This window comes from Schistocerca serialis, chromosome 9 (genome assembly GCF_023864345.2).
Source record: "Schistocerca serialis cubense isolate TAMUIC-IGC-003099 chromosome 9, iqSchSeri2.2, whole genome shotgun sequence".
Classification (NCBI taxonomy): domain Eukaryota; kingdom Metazoa; phylum Arthropoda; class Insecta; order Orthoptera; family Acrididae; genus Schistocerca; species Schistocerca serialis.
This window is the reverse complement of record NC_064646.1, coordinates 387,606,863-387,622,697: the sequence shown is the minus strand read 5'-3', so window position 1 is coordinate 387,622,697 and position 15,835 is coordinate 387,606,863. Positions and strand designations below refer to the sequence as shown.

Genomic DNA, 15,835 nt, shown 5'->3' with positions numbered 1-15,835 from the left:
AGCATGTAATGGCAGTTGTGGGGAAGGCGGATAGTCGTCTTCGGTTCATTGGTAGAATTTTGGGAAGATGTGGCTCATCTGTAAAGGAGACCGCTTATAAAACACTAATACGACCTATTCTTGAGTACTGCTCGAGCGTTTGGGATCCCTATCGGGTCGGATCGAGGGAGGACATAGAAGCAATTCAGAGGCGGGCTGCTAGGTTTGTTACTGGTAGGTTTGATCATGACGCGAGTGTTACGGAAATGCTTCAGGAACTCGGGTGAGAGTCTCTAGAGGAAAGGAGGCGTTCTTTTCGTGAATCGCTATTGAGGAAATTTAGAGAACCAGCATTTGAGGCTGACTGCAGTACAATTTTACTGCCGCCACCTTACATTTCGCGGAAAGACCACAAAGATAAGAGAGATTAGGGCTCGTACAGAGGCATATAGGCAGTCATTTTTCGCTCGTTCTGTTTGGAAGCGGAACAGGAACAGAAGATGCTTGTTTTGGTACGAGGTACCCTCCGCCACGCACCCTATGGTGGATCGCGGAGTATGTATGTAGATGTAGAAATCGGCTACACAAAACCTTGATGATCCGGCAATACTAACAGTACATCTACATGTACATCTTTAATGTTTCCCACAAATCTAGCGACAAACTTCGAGGTGTTGTAGAGGGTATCTTGAGGAAAACAACGTCGTCCAACGACGCTACAGAGCGTTGAAGTTACAGGCGCCGGCACCTACCACCACGCCTTCCGCTCGGCAGCAAACGTTACTTTGTGTGCTGACGGACTCGCGGTAAGAACTATTGCCAGTTAGCCCAGGAGTAATCTCTAATCCCTCTAATTTTTACCATCACGATCTTTTCGCCATATACGTAGCACCAAACAATACGTTGGCTAACTCAAGTGGAGAGAAATTGAAATAATCCTGAAAATTGCCACACGTTTCTGCGGTAATATCAAAATGTCTGAAATGGTTTGAAAAATTTCACTCGCACAGAACTAAAAAGCAGAAAATAATTATTAAAATAGAGAGCATTTTTAATGTAACACGTTTTTAAAACTGATTAAAATATGTAACATAATTTCTCCCAGCCCTTTTCAGATTCCTAACCCCAAACAGATAGTCCTGAAACTTTGTGCTTGTGAATTTTTAACAACTGTGACAATACTTATAGAATTTAAAACTAAAATCGTGGGGCGCATGCAACAGATAATAGTAAGGAATGTGGGAAGTAGATGTCATTGAGATAAATCACGCAAAAGTTCATATCATTTGCAGTGCAATAAAACTGTTAGCACTTTGGTGAATTAGTCATGCATCAGTTATCAATCGTAAGCATCTCATGTCTTTCGTTTTAAATCTCGGAAGTTGTGTTATAGCAATTATAAATTCCCAAGGACAAAGTTTCAGGATTATCTTTAGTGGGTTAGGAATCTGTAGGGGTTAGAAGAAATTATTTTACACTTTTTGATGCGTTTTAAAAACGTATCACATTAAAAAGCTTTTTTACTTTAAAAATATGAAATTAGACGAATTTCAGATCTTCATACTCTTACGGCACTTGATAGACTACATGGATGTTTACAGCTCCCTAGTCGAGATTTCTCACAATGTTACTGCTGTCTCAGGATGGCGAGCAGTGACTGATCACTCTGGAGCGAAGAGGGGCGCAGGACAGCAGAAGGAGTCGTGTGCATTAAAAAGAACACTCACTACATAATAGTCCTCGTGGACATTCACATACTTTTTATTCTACAGAACAGCGCGTCGATGATATCACCACCTTTTGCTCGGGCTCAAATCAAGAGGACGTAAAATCGACGTGGAACTTATTTTGCCTATCTATAGGCAGCTTATGATTGAATTTTCGCTACCTGAGCCAGTGTAGGCGGACAACTGTTTACCGTTTGGGTACCCAATTTTATAGGAACGATCTATTTCATATAGTGCGCTGAAGGGTTTGCGTTGCCAGTATTGTTCGTATCATGACTTGCCACTGTGCGACAGCAATAGTGCTGCTACTTTCCGTGAGTATCGACGCGGAGAGGTACTTTCCGCACGAGGGTTGAAAAACATGGTTCGGAAGTTTCAATTGACTAGCGGTTTGGAAATTGCTCCTTGGGAGAGACTGACGGCCATTTGCCCCATAAATTGTTGAAGAAGTTACTGTTGCCATGGCTGAGAATGCTTGACGCAATGTGCGGACAAGCAGTATACGAGCTGTGTCACAACGTTGAACATTACATAGTCCACAGTTCAAAAAGTGCTGTGAACAATTGTGAAACTGTATCTCTGGTGCGGTTCCAGGCAGTCGTGCATGCAGATGGACGTCATATTGACCGGCGCTTTTAACCTGGGACGTAGACATGGTACACAAATTAACAAATGTTATCCTCTCATGTGGAAATTAAAACAAGTTTGTTTCAGTAGTTTGTTCGCTATTTCTCTTCCTCATGTCCTTACAAACATTTCCATGAAGTCTCACTGTTCTAAGATTACTCGTTTTCATGGTGGCCCTTTGAAGTAATGGAAGTTTAATTATAACCACCCTGTATAAGTGAACTGGCATTGCATGACTGACGCGTGCTATCTTCATCAAGAATAACAATGCGCAAAATAAATAAATACACAAGTCCTAAAAATTCCCCGATGAATGTACGCAACTGAAATCAGCATCTGTACCTTCAAAAATCCTGTGTCTTCACCAGTTCCCAAGATGCTCTACTTCACAAAGGGAATGACTTCTCTCAAAACTTTTTTCCGTTTATTAACAAATTAATGCCCATTATCTACTCACTAAATGAATTGTGCCTGTAACAGAAAATTTTACTTATTGTATCATTTACAAGGCTACCCAAATAGACAATTTGATAGTTCAAATTTCGTTGCCTCCTCCATGACATTAGTTAAAAATGCCATAATGTATTTACGCAAGTAGCATTCTTGAGAATATAATCAAATTTACAAATCGAACTACGACCCTTAATAATTTACTAAAAACAAAACACAATGGAAGCGGAAAGGCGACGTTGCCAATAGAGTCTGTGTCTCAGAATCCTGACCTGTAACGTTTAGTATAATCTACAGCTATTGCTGTACTGAAGTCTACCAGTAAACGGTCGGATTTACCCTCAGAGCCCCCTAAAAATTTGAAATATCCTTAAATATCAACTGCTCCATTCCATTCGACACCTACCTGTAGCAGCGCGGATTCTGCTGACGGCCAGGTCGTAGTCAGACTGCCACAGACATAATCGGAGGCATGTCTGCATGAGGGCCTCAACCGAGGGCAAACCACATCAAACCGGTTGTATGAAAGTATGAGAATGGGCTTTCGGCCAGTTCCCACATGCAACTTCGTTTACAACCCCTCCCTTCCAACACAGGTCTAGCCGTAATACGTTATTCTTCTCAGTTGACAGGTGCAGCACACTGGTTTCTCCATGCAACACGTCAGCACCAGGGTGACGTTGAGTAACGTAACGGAACAACTACAAATCTATTAACCAGCGCCGCTGTAACCCTTTAACCGTCAACCGAGATCATCTTTCAGATCATGGAGGACAGACAACGGCTATTTTCTCGAGCACACCTCAGGAATGACAACCCAATCCATCCACATCTGACGACTAAATAGCTAGTACTACTTATTTTTAAATGACTCAGTTTAAGATGTTTTAGAAACGTGGTTATAAACGGTAAGCTGTCGGACAGATAAAATCGAGTTGATTCTATTCTTGCGTATAAATGGTTCAAATGGCTCTGAGCACTATGGGACTTAACAGCTGTGGTCATCAGTCCCCTAGAACTTAGAACTACTTAAACCTAACTAACCTAAGGACATCACACACATCCATGCCCGAGGCAGGATTCGAACCTGCGACCGTAGCAGTCACACGGTTCCGGACTGCGCGCCTAGAACCGCGAGACCACCGCGGCCGGCTATTCTTGCGTATATGTCGTCATAATTTATGTAATACTTCAAAGTGAAACTTTTACCTTTGTTGCCGGTGTGAAAAAACATGTGTTTCCGTTAAGTAATAGGATTTTGGATCGTCCAATGAGTTCCAACAATATAAAATACCTCTAATAAAACGATCTATTCACCCACAGCCAGCACAGTATCAGAAAATATCGTTCTTGTGAAACAAAACAGGCCCTTTGTTCACACGAAGTAATTAGTGCTGTCAACAAAATATTTCAAGTCGAGTTCACATTTCTACGCGAGTCAGTCAAAAAGTAATGCTGCCTACTAAATTTTTTCTCAAGAATTTCAAATGATACTACATAGGTTGGAATTCACAACACTGACGATTAATTTTGACACTTTTCAATATAATCTCTGTCCACTTCCATCTTTTTTCTTGTCTTTTTATTCTGGTCGGTTAACGACCAAGTTTACAACCCTTTGAGTATCCCACTTGTTGCATAATCGCCATGACACAGTCTTTACTTTGGGAGGTAATGCGATACAAATCGTCTGCAGTCAGCCGGCAGTCACCAAGAATGATGTCATCGACTCGCTGAATGTTACGTGGAGTCACTTCAGTCACCAGCCTGCCGCTCCGCGTTTCGTTGGCGAACGGAGTTTGTTGGTTGGATGGTTGATTTGGGGGAGGGGACCAATCAGAGAGGTCATTGGTCCCATCGGATTACGGAAGAATAGGGAAGGACAAGGAAGGACGTAGGCCGTGATCTTTAAAAGGAACCATATCGACATTTGCCTGAAGCGATTTAGGAAAATCACAGAAAACCTAAATCTGGGTGGCCGGATGCGGGTTTGAACCGTCGTCCTCCCGAGTGCGAGTCCTGGGTTCTAACAACAGCGCCACCTGTTCGGTACGCAGTTTGACATTCAGCTTCGCTACAGCGACGAACCCATTGTCTAACAGTGCTGATATCCACAGCTGCATCATCGTAGACATTTTTCTGTCTTTCATGAATATGAATGAGCGTTTCACCTTCTGCATACGAGAATTCTATCACAGTCTATACGAACATAGATGTCGGCCATTTTGCAAGTGATTACAGTATTGGCATCTGTTGACGCAGAAAGTTACTACTGCAGTTGATTGGAGAAGGAGCTTTGTGGAATAGCGCCATATTTAAATGTTTCCCTTAGATTGCCTCTGATTTAAAAGTGGATTGTTAGGAACCCATTTTTACCAAGACTGTACGGAGACAAATGCACCGCATAGGCTTCCGAAGCCGATGGCAGCGGTCAGATCCAGTGGCCTTTCCGTATCTTTCGGTCACACTGTGCACAGTCTCATTTATCTTCTGCAAGCCACTTTATCGGAAGTTTGTGCATCACTATCTCTTGCCACCTATCCTATTACCGTCGCGGATGTGCGTATGAATAACAATTGCTCAATTGCTGTTAAGCACCCGCATGGGCTCGAATATCTATAATTTTACCTTAACAGTCTTCTCGCGAGATATATGTAGAAACGAGCAAGATATTGGTTGTCTCACCTTGGGGCGTATACACTTGTAATTTCAACTGTAAACCACATCGTGGTACACAACGCCCCTCTTGTAGTATCTGCAACTGGAATTGGATGAGCATCTCCGCTTTCGCGACGGCTAAATGAACACTTCACGAAACGCGCTGCGGTTTTTTTTAATTCGTCCTTTTTCTTTATCGATCCAATCTGTTACGAATCCCACACTGACGAGCAATATTCAAATGTTCGTCAAACGACGGTTTGGTAGGCTATCTCCTCTGTGGATGCATTACACTTCCGCAGCATTTTTCCAGTGAATTTCAGAGTGGCACCTGCCTTACATGCAACTAGTGTTATGTAGTCATTCCACTTTATATATCTCTGTACGCATACGTTATAAGGAGGGTGCTATACATATCACATCTAGGAAATGATCACAGTACTGTCCCTCGGCAGTTTACTTCGCTGGAAATAATTAACTTGCCGAATGTACGTCTATGAAGACCAGCAGTTGAAACTTCCTCGCATATTAAAACTGTGTGCTGAACCGAGACTCGAACTCGAGACCTTTGCCTTTCGCAGGCAAATAGTCTACCATCCCAGCTACCCAAGCACTACGCACGACACGCCCTCACAGCTTCAATTCTGCCAGTACCTCGTCTCCTACCTTCCAAACTTCACAGAAGCTCTTCTGTGAACCTTGCAGAACTAGCACACCTGGAAGAAAGGATATTGCGGAGACACGGCTTCGCCACAGCCTGGGGGATGTTTCCAGAATGAGATTTTTCACTCTGCAGCGGAGTGTGCGCTGATATGAAACTTCCTGGCAGATTAAAACTGTGTGCCCGACCGAGACTCGAACTCGGGACCTTTGCCTTTCGCGGGCAAGTCTCGGTCCAGCGCACAGTTTTAATCAGCCAGGAAGTTTTATATCAGCGCACACTCCGCTGCAAAGTGAAAGTCTCATTCGGGAAGACCAATAGTTGCTAACTTTTATGAAAGTTAATTGTCTCATCTTCCTGTGTACTTCATTGGTTATGATTGAAAACATACGCTTATTCGCACCTTTGTAATTTCATGGAGACTTTATCGCCATCCGAATCTGAACATCAACTACCATTTTCGGAGTTGGAAAAATTGCCACTGCAGTCAGTATGTTCTATTTCTGCTTCACACCCTATTCTTTTATGTATAACGCACATTTCTTCTTTGTTAACAGTACGTCTACTATTGACGCCTGACGATACCGCTATACTGCCTACATCCATACCCAAAATTAGAAATAACGCCTAATCAACTGCAGTACGAACGGCAGGCGGCTTCATACTGGCGCATTTTCAAAAGATGTTGCAGACCGATAGTAATCCGACCAGAGTGAGAGACACTAGAGAACGGTGCGGATGCACTCCAGTCTGAGTCGTCGGCAGTCAGTGTTTTACCACCCCTCCATAATTACTTATGTAATTCGTAAGTTACTGTACAGAGATTGAGGAAGGGATCTTCGGTACAGTATTAGCGATTCTACCCTATGCCATTGAGGTAAGGAGCGAGGAACGAACTGATACACGCCGTGACGCGCGCACTAATCCCTCTCATATTTTTCGTATCACCACTACGCGATATTTACGATGAGGACAGGAGAACTGCGGTACAATATCCTAAAATACAAGTTCTGTAAATCTTCCCAACAAGGTCTCGTGAGAACGTTACCTTTCTTCCGAAGATTGTCATTTAAGTACCAGTCAGCGTCTATGTTACGCCTTCGGACGGACTATATGTCCTCTTACAATCCTAGCAGTCTGTCTTTGAATTCGCCCGATGTCCACTGCCACTCCTAAATGATACGGACTGCAAAAGCTGGAGCAATATACTTGAATTCCGTTGCCTACTGCCTTGTGTGAGGGTTGCTTTGTACTAGAGTCATTCAAAAAGAAACAAGCCAGGCAGTAGAATGAAAACCGCTGAAGGGGACGCAATGCCATGGAAGAAGGTGTGGTTTTTGTAAGAGCGCTGAGGCTCCAGACTCACCGCCAGGTTATGGACGCAAAGAGATGTGGTGCGTCCCCTGAAAGCAGAAGCAGTGCGGGAACGGAAATTTATCGAAGTGTACACAAGCGTACGGAAAACACTGAACGTCCGTTCCAATTCCACCGCACAATTCGACCTTTCTGGCAATGGCCGACATCGTTAACTCACCGGTCTTCAATAATTAGAGCATCCACACGAGAATGGTATCGGTAATGAGGAGTGGTGTTCCTTATCGTGCTTGACTGACCAACGGCATCCATCGTTCCTTCCTTCCTTGAATCGCTTGTGCCACGCTTTGACCCGTGGAACGGACCATGCAGTGCTCTTCGTCCCCTTGCTCCATTCTTTGCTGAATTTTCATACCCGCACTCATTTCGCTGTCAGGAAACGCACTACACCCCTTTACTCTTGTTTTGATGCCTCCTTATCTCTGTTTTCAGCGCGACTGAGTGCAGTGGGCGGTAGACGCGCGCAGCGCTCGCTCTGTTCACATGTGGGCGTGCTTCCGTGTCCCTCTAGCGGTGAGCTTGGCACTCTGTCAGCGCTGTTACGCAGACCACAACTTCTTCCGCAGGCAATGGCATTACGATCCTTCAACGTTTTTCAAGTAAATGCCTTCGTCTCGTTTCTTCTTGAATGACCCTAATATATGTACATCACTTTTCCAGAAGCCTTCCAACAAAGTCCATCATTCGCCTTTCCTACTACAAATTTTGTCTATCGTCCACATTTCACACAGATTTTTAGTATTACACCCAGATTTTTAAACAATGTGAAGTGCTCCAAAAGTTGATGACAAGGATTGTAATCGGACACTATAATATTCTTCACCTTCCTCTTGCACTTATCCATTTAAAGAGAGCTGTCATTCGGCACACTAATAGGAAATACTATTGACGGTTTCCTTACGATCATACACCCACTGTCTCTCCTGCAGACAAACGCATCTCAACTACACAATTAAATATTCCTGCTTTCTGTCTGCCAAATAATTGAAGTATCTTGCAAACATTAGCGATCCTACTACATTTCCTTGAACCACACCAGACGTTACTTTCAAAAATGGTTCAAATGGCTCTGAGCACTATGGGACTTAACTTCTAAGGTCATCAGTCCCCTAGAACTTAGAACTACTTAAACCCAACTAACATAAGGACATCAGACACATCGATGCCCGAGGCAGGATTCGAACCTGCGACCGTAGCGGTCGCGCGGTTCCAGACTGTAGCGCCTTTAACCGCTTGGCCACCCCGGCCGGAGACGTTACTTTCGTTTCAGTCAAACATTCACAGGACAAATGAAGTACTCGCTTTACTATTTAGAAATACTTCGAGCCAATGACGTATTTGTGAAAATACTCCATATGATCGTATTTTGGTTGAACTCTAAAATTTGGTACAGTGCCCAACGTCTCGTATGCCTAGGAATGTGTACACTTCGATAAATTTCCGTTCCCGCACTACTTCTGCTTTCAGGGGACGCACCACATCTCTTTGCGTCCATAACCTGGCGGTGAGTCTGGAGCCTCAGCGCTCTTACAATGTGTAATCCAACTATCTGCTTGAATCTACTATTTGGAAGCTATCGTGCGTAAAAAGTCTTGTGTTTGGGTTAAATTGACAGAATTAGTGAAATTTAAAATTGAGAGATCACGTGAAAGTAGAGCTGAATTATGAGTCATTTTAACGGTGACATACAGTTTATTTTATTTTGCTCTTGTTTGTGGATAAATCGGCCATAATACCATCCTCAACCAAGAGATTACAATTCAACCAGGACAAGATCCCATGAATATCCTTTATTGCTTGACGTATTTGTACAGGAATGAAGGAAGGTTAACGAGTTAAACGTCACGTCAACAGGTACGGTTATTACAGACGGAGCACAAACCCAGATAACGATGGTTCAAATGGCTCTGAGCACTATGGGACTTAACATCTGAGGTCATCAGTCCCCTAGACTTAGAACTACTTAAACGTAACCAACCTATCACACACATCCATGCCCAAGGCAGGATTCGAACCTGCGACCGTAGCGGTCGCGCGGTTCCAGACTAAAGCGCCTAGAACTGCTCGGCCACAACGGCCGGGCCAGATAACGGATGAATGGAGAAGAAAATCGGCGTGTCCTTTTGAACGGAACCATCGTGTAGTTTTGCCTGGATCGATTAAGGGAAATCACGAAATACCGAAATCTGGATCGCCAGTCGGAGATCTGAACCGCCGTCCTCCGGAATGGGAGTCAGTGTACTTACTAACCACTGCGCCATCTCGTTCGGGTACTCCAGACCCCATACGATAGTTGTATAGATTGATGTTACGGCCGGCCGGGGTGGCCGAGCGCTTCTAGGCGCTACAGTCTGGAACTGCGCGACCGCTACGGTCGCAGATTCGAATCCTGCCTTGGGCATGGATGTGTGTGATATCCTTAGGTTAGTTAGGTTTAAGTAGTTCTAAGTTCTAGGGGACTGATGACCTCAGAAGTTAGTCCCATAGTGCTCAGAACCATTTGAACCATTAATATTACGTTTCGCAATATCCATTCGACCGTGTCGCATCTAAACTTCTGTCTTGTCTGAAGTATGCCCTGTCTTCCAAGCCAAAACACATTCTGCTACACGGAAAACGACGTCTTGAAGCCTTGGCTGACCTCTTGTCTCTGTCTCTGCTCCCGCTTTAGTTTTGAAAAGATCAGATGCCAGCTATATGCACATTATTGATAATGTTTTGTTGTTACATAAGGCTCTGATGTTTTGTCTGGAGTGGGGCAGAAAGATCGATACTGAGGCGAGAGGGTGAAAAAAGCTACAAGCATTTTAGATGTAGATGTGGAAGGAGAATGGAGAGAACAAGCTGGATGAGAAGAGTAAGTAACGAAACAGTGTTGGAAATGGTTGGTGGAAGGAGAAGACTGCTGCAGATTACAAGAGAAAGAGAGTAGAACTGGAAGGGGCACTTGTTGAAACAGGATTGCTTGCTAAAAGACGCACTGAAAGGTAAGTTGGTGCGAGGAATGAAGAGATACAAGATGATAGACGAAGTTAAGGGAATCGGAAATTACGTAGGCCTGAAGAGGGCAGCAGAACATAAGAGAGAATGTAGAACTACCATGTGAAAACCTGCCTTTGGACGGAACACGGATGATGATGATGATGATGATGAGATGAAGGACAAGTCAGTGACTGTGATGTCAGCGTTTACGTCCACGATGGCACAAGGAACCTATCACGCGTAGCTGAGCAAGTGAGAAGAAACCTGTTGGACAGTGTCGTAGAAAGTATTACGAAGTCTTCCCGTTTCATGCTGGGTGCAGCATACGCGTCCTTGACCGACACCTACTGTCATGGAACCCGCCTTGTTTCGTTACATCAAGTACTACAGATTTTGCTACGCAAAATTAGATCCTAGAGAGACAAGCGCAAAAAAACTGGCCGTATGGTGTGATTCCCTTGACGCCCAAGAGCAAGGAGTGGCAGACAGAGGACGTCTGTGATGTGGCTGCAAGTGTTTATGAAGCGTTTGTGGCAGGCAGCCAGATCTGGCGAGAAGAGAGCTGGCAAGCAATCTGGACATGCTTGCGGGAACACGAGGCGGGACCGCCTCGCAGCGTGTAGCCGAGCTACATGATTTCCCTATTTTCTGATACAACAGAACACCTTTATCAGTTCTCAAGTGAATTTCATACGCGTCAGTCTCTCAATCTACGGGTATGATGCATATGTGTTATACGTTACCGAAGCCGGCCTTCAATAAAATCCAGGCGGAAAGTAGTCAATAAATCTACATGTACATTTATTTTAATGAGATTATCGAACAGTGTACAACAAACGGTGTAAGATGCCAGTTTCGCCTCTCCACTGTAGTCACAGGCGGTGCGCAGAATTGTTTCGATATTCGAATTAATTTATCAGAGCTTTTTAGGTACTTATAAGAACGAAGAGGGAACAATAATAACGGAAGCCAAAGAACGAGGTATGCAGTCTTTCGCCTCTGCTGTTCAATATCTATTTTCGAGAAGCAATGACGGAAATCAAAGTTTTAGAGTGGGATTAAAATTCAGCGTAAAAGGATATCAATGATAAGATTCGCTGATGACATTCCATTAGAATGAACAGTATAATGAGCACAGAATAAGGATTTAGAGCGAACTGAAGAAAGACGAAAATAATGAGATGCCAAAGAAATGTAGTGATAAAAAGAAAATTGGGGACCACGAAATACGTGAAGCGAAGGAAATATGCTAACTTGGAAGTAAAATAACACAGGTCGGACGAAGCAAGTGGGACATAAAAGACAGACTAGCACAAGCAAAGACGGCACTCCTGGCCAAAAGAAGTCTACTAGTGTTAAACATCAGTCTTGAGGAAGGAATATCTAACAATGTATGTATGTATGTATGGTTGGTTGGTTGATTTGTGGGAGTGGACCAAACAGTAAGGTCTACGGTCCCATCGGATTAGGGAAGGAAGTCGGCTGTATCCTTTCAAAGGCACCATCCCGGCGTTTGCCTGAAGCGACTTACGTAAATCACGGAAACCTAAATCAGGATGGCCGGACACGGGTTTGAACCGTCGTCCTCCCGAATACGAGCCCTGTGTGCTAACCACTGCGCCATCTCGTTCAGTGAATTTACGTTTGAAGCACAGCAATGTATGGAAGTATGGAAACCGTAAGAAAAGAAAATATGAGTCTTTTGAGAAGCGGTGTTATAGAACGATGTTGAAAATTTGACGGAGTGATGAGAAATGAAGAGGTTATCCGGAGAATCGGCGAGGAGAGCAACCTGTCGAAAAACTATGGAAGGGGCAGGATGGTGAGGGAAACGTGTTAAGACATCAGAGAATAACTTCCATGATACTTGTAGGAACTGTACAGGGTAAAACTGTAGGGGAAGATGAGAAATTGGTAACTATCCAACAAACAACCGAGGGCGTTGGATTCAAGTGTTACTTTGAAATGGTTAATGGCTCTAAGCACTATGGGACTAAACATCTGAGGTAATCAGTCCCCTAAACTTAGAACTACTTAAACCTAACTAACCTAAGGACATCACACACACCCATGCCCGATGTGGATTCGAACCTGCGACCGTAGCAGCAGCGCTGGTCCGGACTGAAGCGGCTAGAACCGCTCGGCCATCCACGAATGGTTTATAATGTAATTTACACTGCATTTACACTGCATGTCTGATTAGTTCTCCGTAACCCTGTAGTGCGTTCGCTAAATACGCGTGTGGAATAGTAAAAGTATCTTCGACTGGAATGAGCTGCACACAGTCTTCCGGTATTCAAATTCAACCAATGCCGATCCTCACAGATTTCCATTTTAGCCTTATAGAAAGTCATATGTCATAAATTTTAACGATGCAGTGCCACGAAGTCGGCTTTCTTTTTATAATCACCTGGCGCTTTTCTACGTGCTCTTCATATCCATATAGTTACGATAGGCCTACGTAAAGAACTCGTACAGAAAAAGAGTATGAGTGTAGCAATCCTGCAAACCGAGTCTCAGTTATCCAATGATTTTTTTTTTTTTTTTTTTTTTTTTTTTTTTTTTTTTTTGGAGAGTCTTGAAGGCGACCTATTTCCTCCACTAAGGATCACTCGAATTCATTTTGCTTAAGCTTCCGAATACTGACACTCGCGTGCCCCTTCCACCACATTATGTCTCAAGAAACTAATGTTAAACATGGAGCTATTGGAGAGTGGTAAAACACAACAATCTCCTACCCAGTTGGTCTACTGCTAGAAAACTTCGAATGAAATACGATCGTCTCCATAGAATACACAGATTTTGATGAACAGCTTGACGCCTAGCTGAATTACTAGTTTTGTGAAATAACGTTTCATTTTAATTAACAAACTATTAATAAAAATACGCAATTTATGACTGATACGAATCTCTGTCTCAAACGAATGCAATTTCAGGAAGTCTGATGAACTAGCTAACTGTTACCTCCTTCCAAATGATTTCCTATCCTGTCCATACAGACCACCAAAATTATATCTATGCAGGAGAGATTTAGAAGAAATTTTCAAGCTTATATGCCATATTAAATCTTCCCATCACCGTCCAGTACAATGTGTGTGACGCGCTTTCGGCCTGCATCGGGTTTTTGTGTTTTGCAGGGACACCGTGTTTTAGATTGCAATTTTGGTTCTATGTTTGTTCGTTACACATCAGGGACAATGAAGCTAGAGTCCGGACCGGAGGCTTGCTCGGGCAGCCTAAAAGTTAGGAGATTGCTCGTAGTCAACAAGATCTCTGGGTTCGACTCCTGGTCTGGCATAAATTTTCCGATTCCTACTTAATAGTCATTACTTCTTCCAGCCTAAATATGCCTAAAGTCTGTTTATGTATAAACATAATTTAATAGTACCAATTATGTTCATCACGTACGAGGTGTAATCAAAAAGTAACGGGAATTTCGGAGTTCCGTGGGTTTTATACATCCTATTTTCGAAACTTTTTTTATCTAATTTGTACCATGTTCCTGACGTGTGTTTGCAATTTCAGCTGTTTTGAATGTTTAGTTTACTGTCGAAAGTCGAAAAGTTAATACGTGTCTGCCAGTGTTCGGGGAATTTTTACTTACGAAAAAGATAGATCAAAGAATTTGCATTAAATTTTGCTTGAAAAATATAATAACGTGCAGCATCGCACTCGCAATATTGTCTGCGGCTTTTTGAGAATCTATTATGAGTAAGGCAATAGTTTACGAGCGGTATAAAGGTTTCAAAGAGGGTCGAGAAGACGCTGAAGACGACGACCGGCCCGGACGCTCTAATTGATACATTACTGACGACAATGTGGAAGAAATAAAGGAAATAGTTCAGGAAAATCGCCGAATCACTATCAGAGAGGTTGCTCATGATGTCGGCATATCCTTTGGCTCATGCTAAGCAATTTTTTCGGATCTTTCGGGCATGAAACTTGTAGCATCAAAATTTGTTCCGAATTTCGGCTAAAGACGAGATAGCGTAGACATCGCTCAGAAATTGCCGAATGAACTCGACAACGGTCCAGAACTTCTAAAGAACGTTATAAAGGGTGCTGAAACAAAGGGCCAATCGTCCCAATGGACAGTGCCTGAAGAGCCAAGGCCGAAAAAACTTCGAAAAGTTCGATCACATGTGAAGGTTCTTCACCCTGTATTCTTCGATAACTGTGGGATAGTACATCACGGGTTCCTGCCTTATGGTCGTACAGTCAGTAAGTCCTACTTAGAAGTTATGTGATGTACGCACAAAGCAATCCGGAGAAAATGACCAGACTGTGGCAAAACCACTCGTGGAAACTGCACCACGGTAATGATCCGGCTCACACCTCAATACTTCTTTGTGATTTTTTGGCAAAAAAACCAAAACCGTTATGTTGCCTCAGCCCTATATTCGCCAGACATGGCCCCCTGCTGAGGAGAATCATGAAAGGACGTCGTTTTGCCACCACTTATGAGACAAAAACAGAATCGCTGAAGGAGCAGAACACCATAACGAAAAGCGAGTTTCAGAAGTGCTTCCAAAATGGGTAAATGCGCTGGCACAAAGTATTATATCTGAGAGGGGTTTTTTTGAAGGGGAAAACGTTGATCTTGGTGAATAAATAAAGATACTTCAAGAAAACAAAAACTTCCGTTACTTTTTGATCACATCGCGTAAACAAAAGAAATTCTGTCTTTTGCAACTAAATGATTGTTTTGTTTCTAACCAAACATGTTTTGTCTATTCATAGTAGGCATAATCAGTGGTTTGTAACATAAAGAAAATTATTATATATACATATTTTGTTAGGTTTCCTGGTCGAGCATTTAAATTATCTAATTAGAGACATATGGTTGTCATACATAACATACTCTTATCTTTCTGTTATTTTCATTTGCCCATTATCCAACTAATTGTATTTACAAATTAAATGACACAATTTCAGAGACTATAATGGTCTCACACAGATATGATTTTGTGTGTATTATTTATATCTGCCGCCAGGCAACACTATAGAACTCATTATAAAAATATATAATTAAATAATTTTCTTTGTATTCTAGATCACTGATGATGGCCAATATGAACAGGCGACACATGTTTGGTTAAAACGAAATAAGTTTTCAGTTGCAAAAAAAGTTTTTTTCTTGTGAACATTAGAAACATAAGTGAAATAGCAACTGTGGAAAAATGGATGCCAATATTAATTATATTAACTGGAAAAGCTACGCATTTTGTTCGTTGTAAAAAGCGTAGCTTGTCCAGTTATTTGTTCTTTTGATTCAGTAATATGTACATAGTCTTGTCATTGAAACTCTTCGTTATTGAGAATGTGAAGTAATTTTTCCTTAAATCAGAAAGCAAACTGAGGAAGAAAAGAATGGTAA

The 15,835-nt window shown here is 42.7% G+C and overlaps 1 protein-coding gene across 1 annotated transcript in view; it reads right to left on the bottom strand.

The window, feature by feature from the left end:
- LOC126418457 (homeobox protein PKNOX1-like) overlaps positions 1-15,835 on the bottom strand; it is a 714,504-nt gene that overhangs the window by 506,903 nt on the left and 191,766 nt on the right. The gene's annotated exons all lie outside the window — the stretch shown is intronic.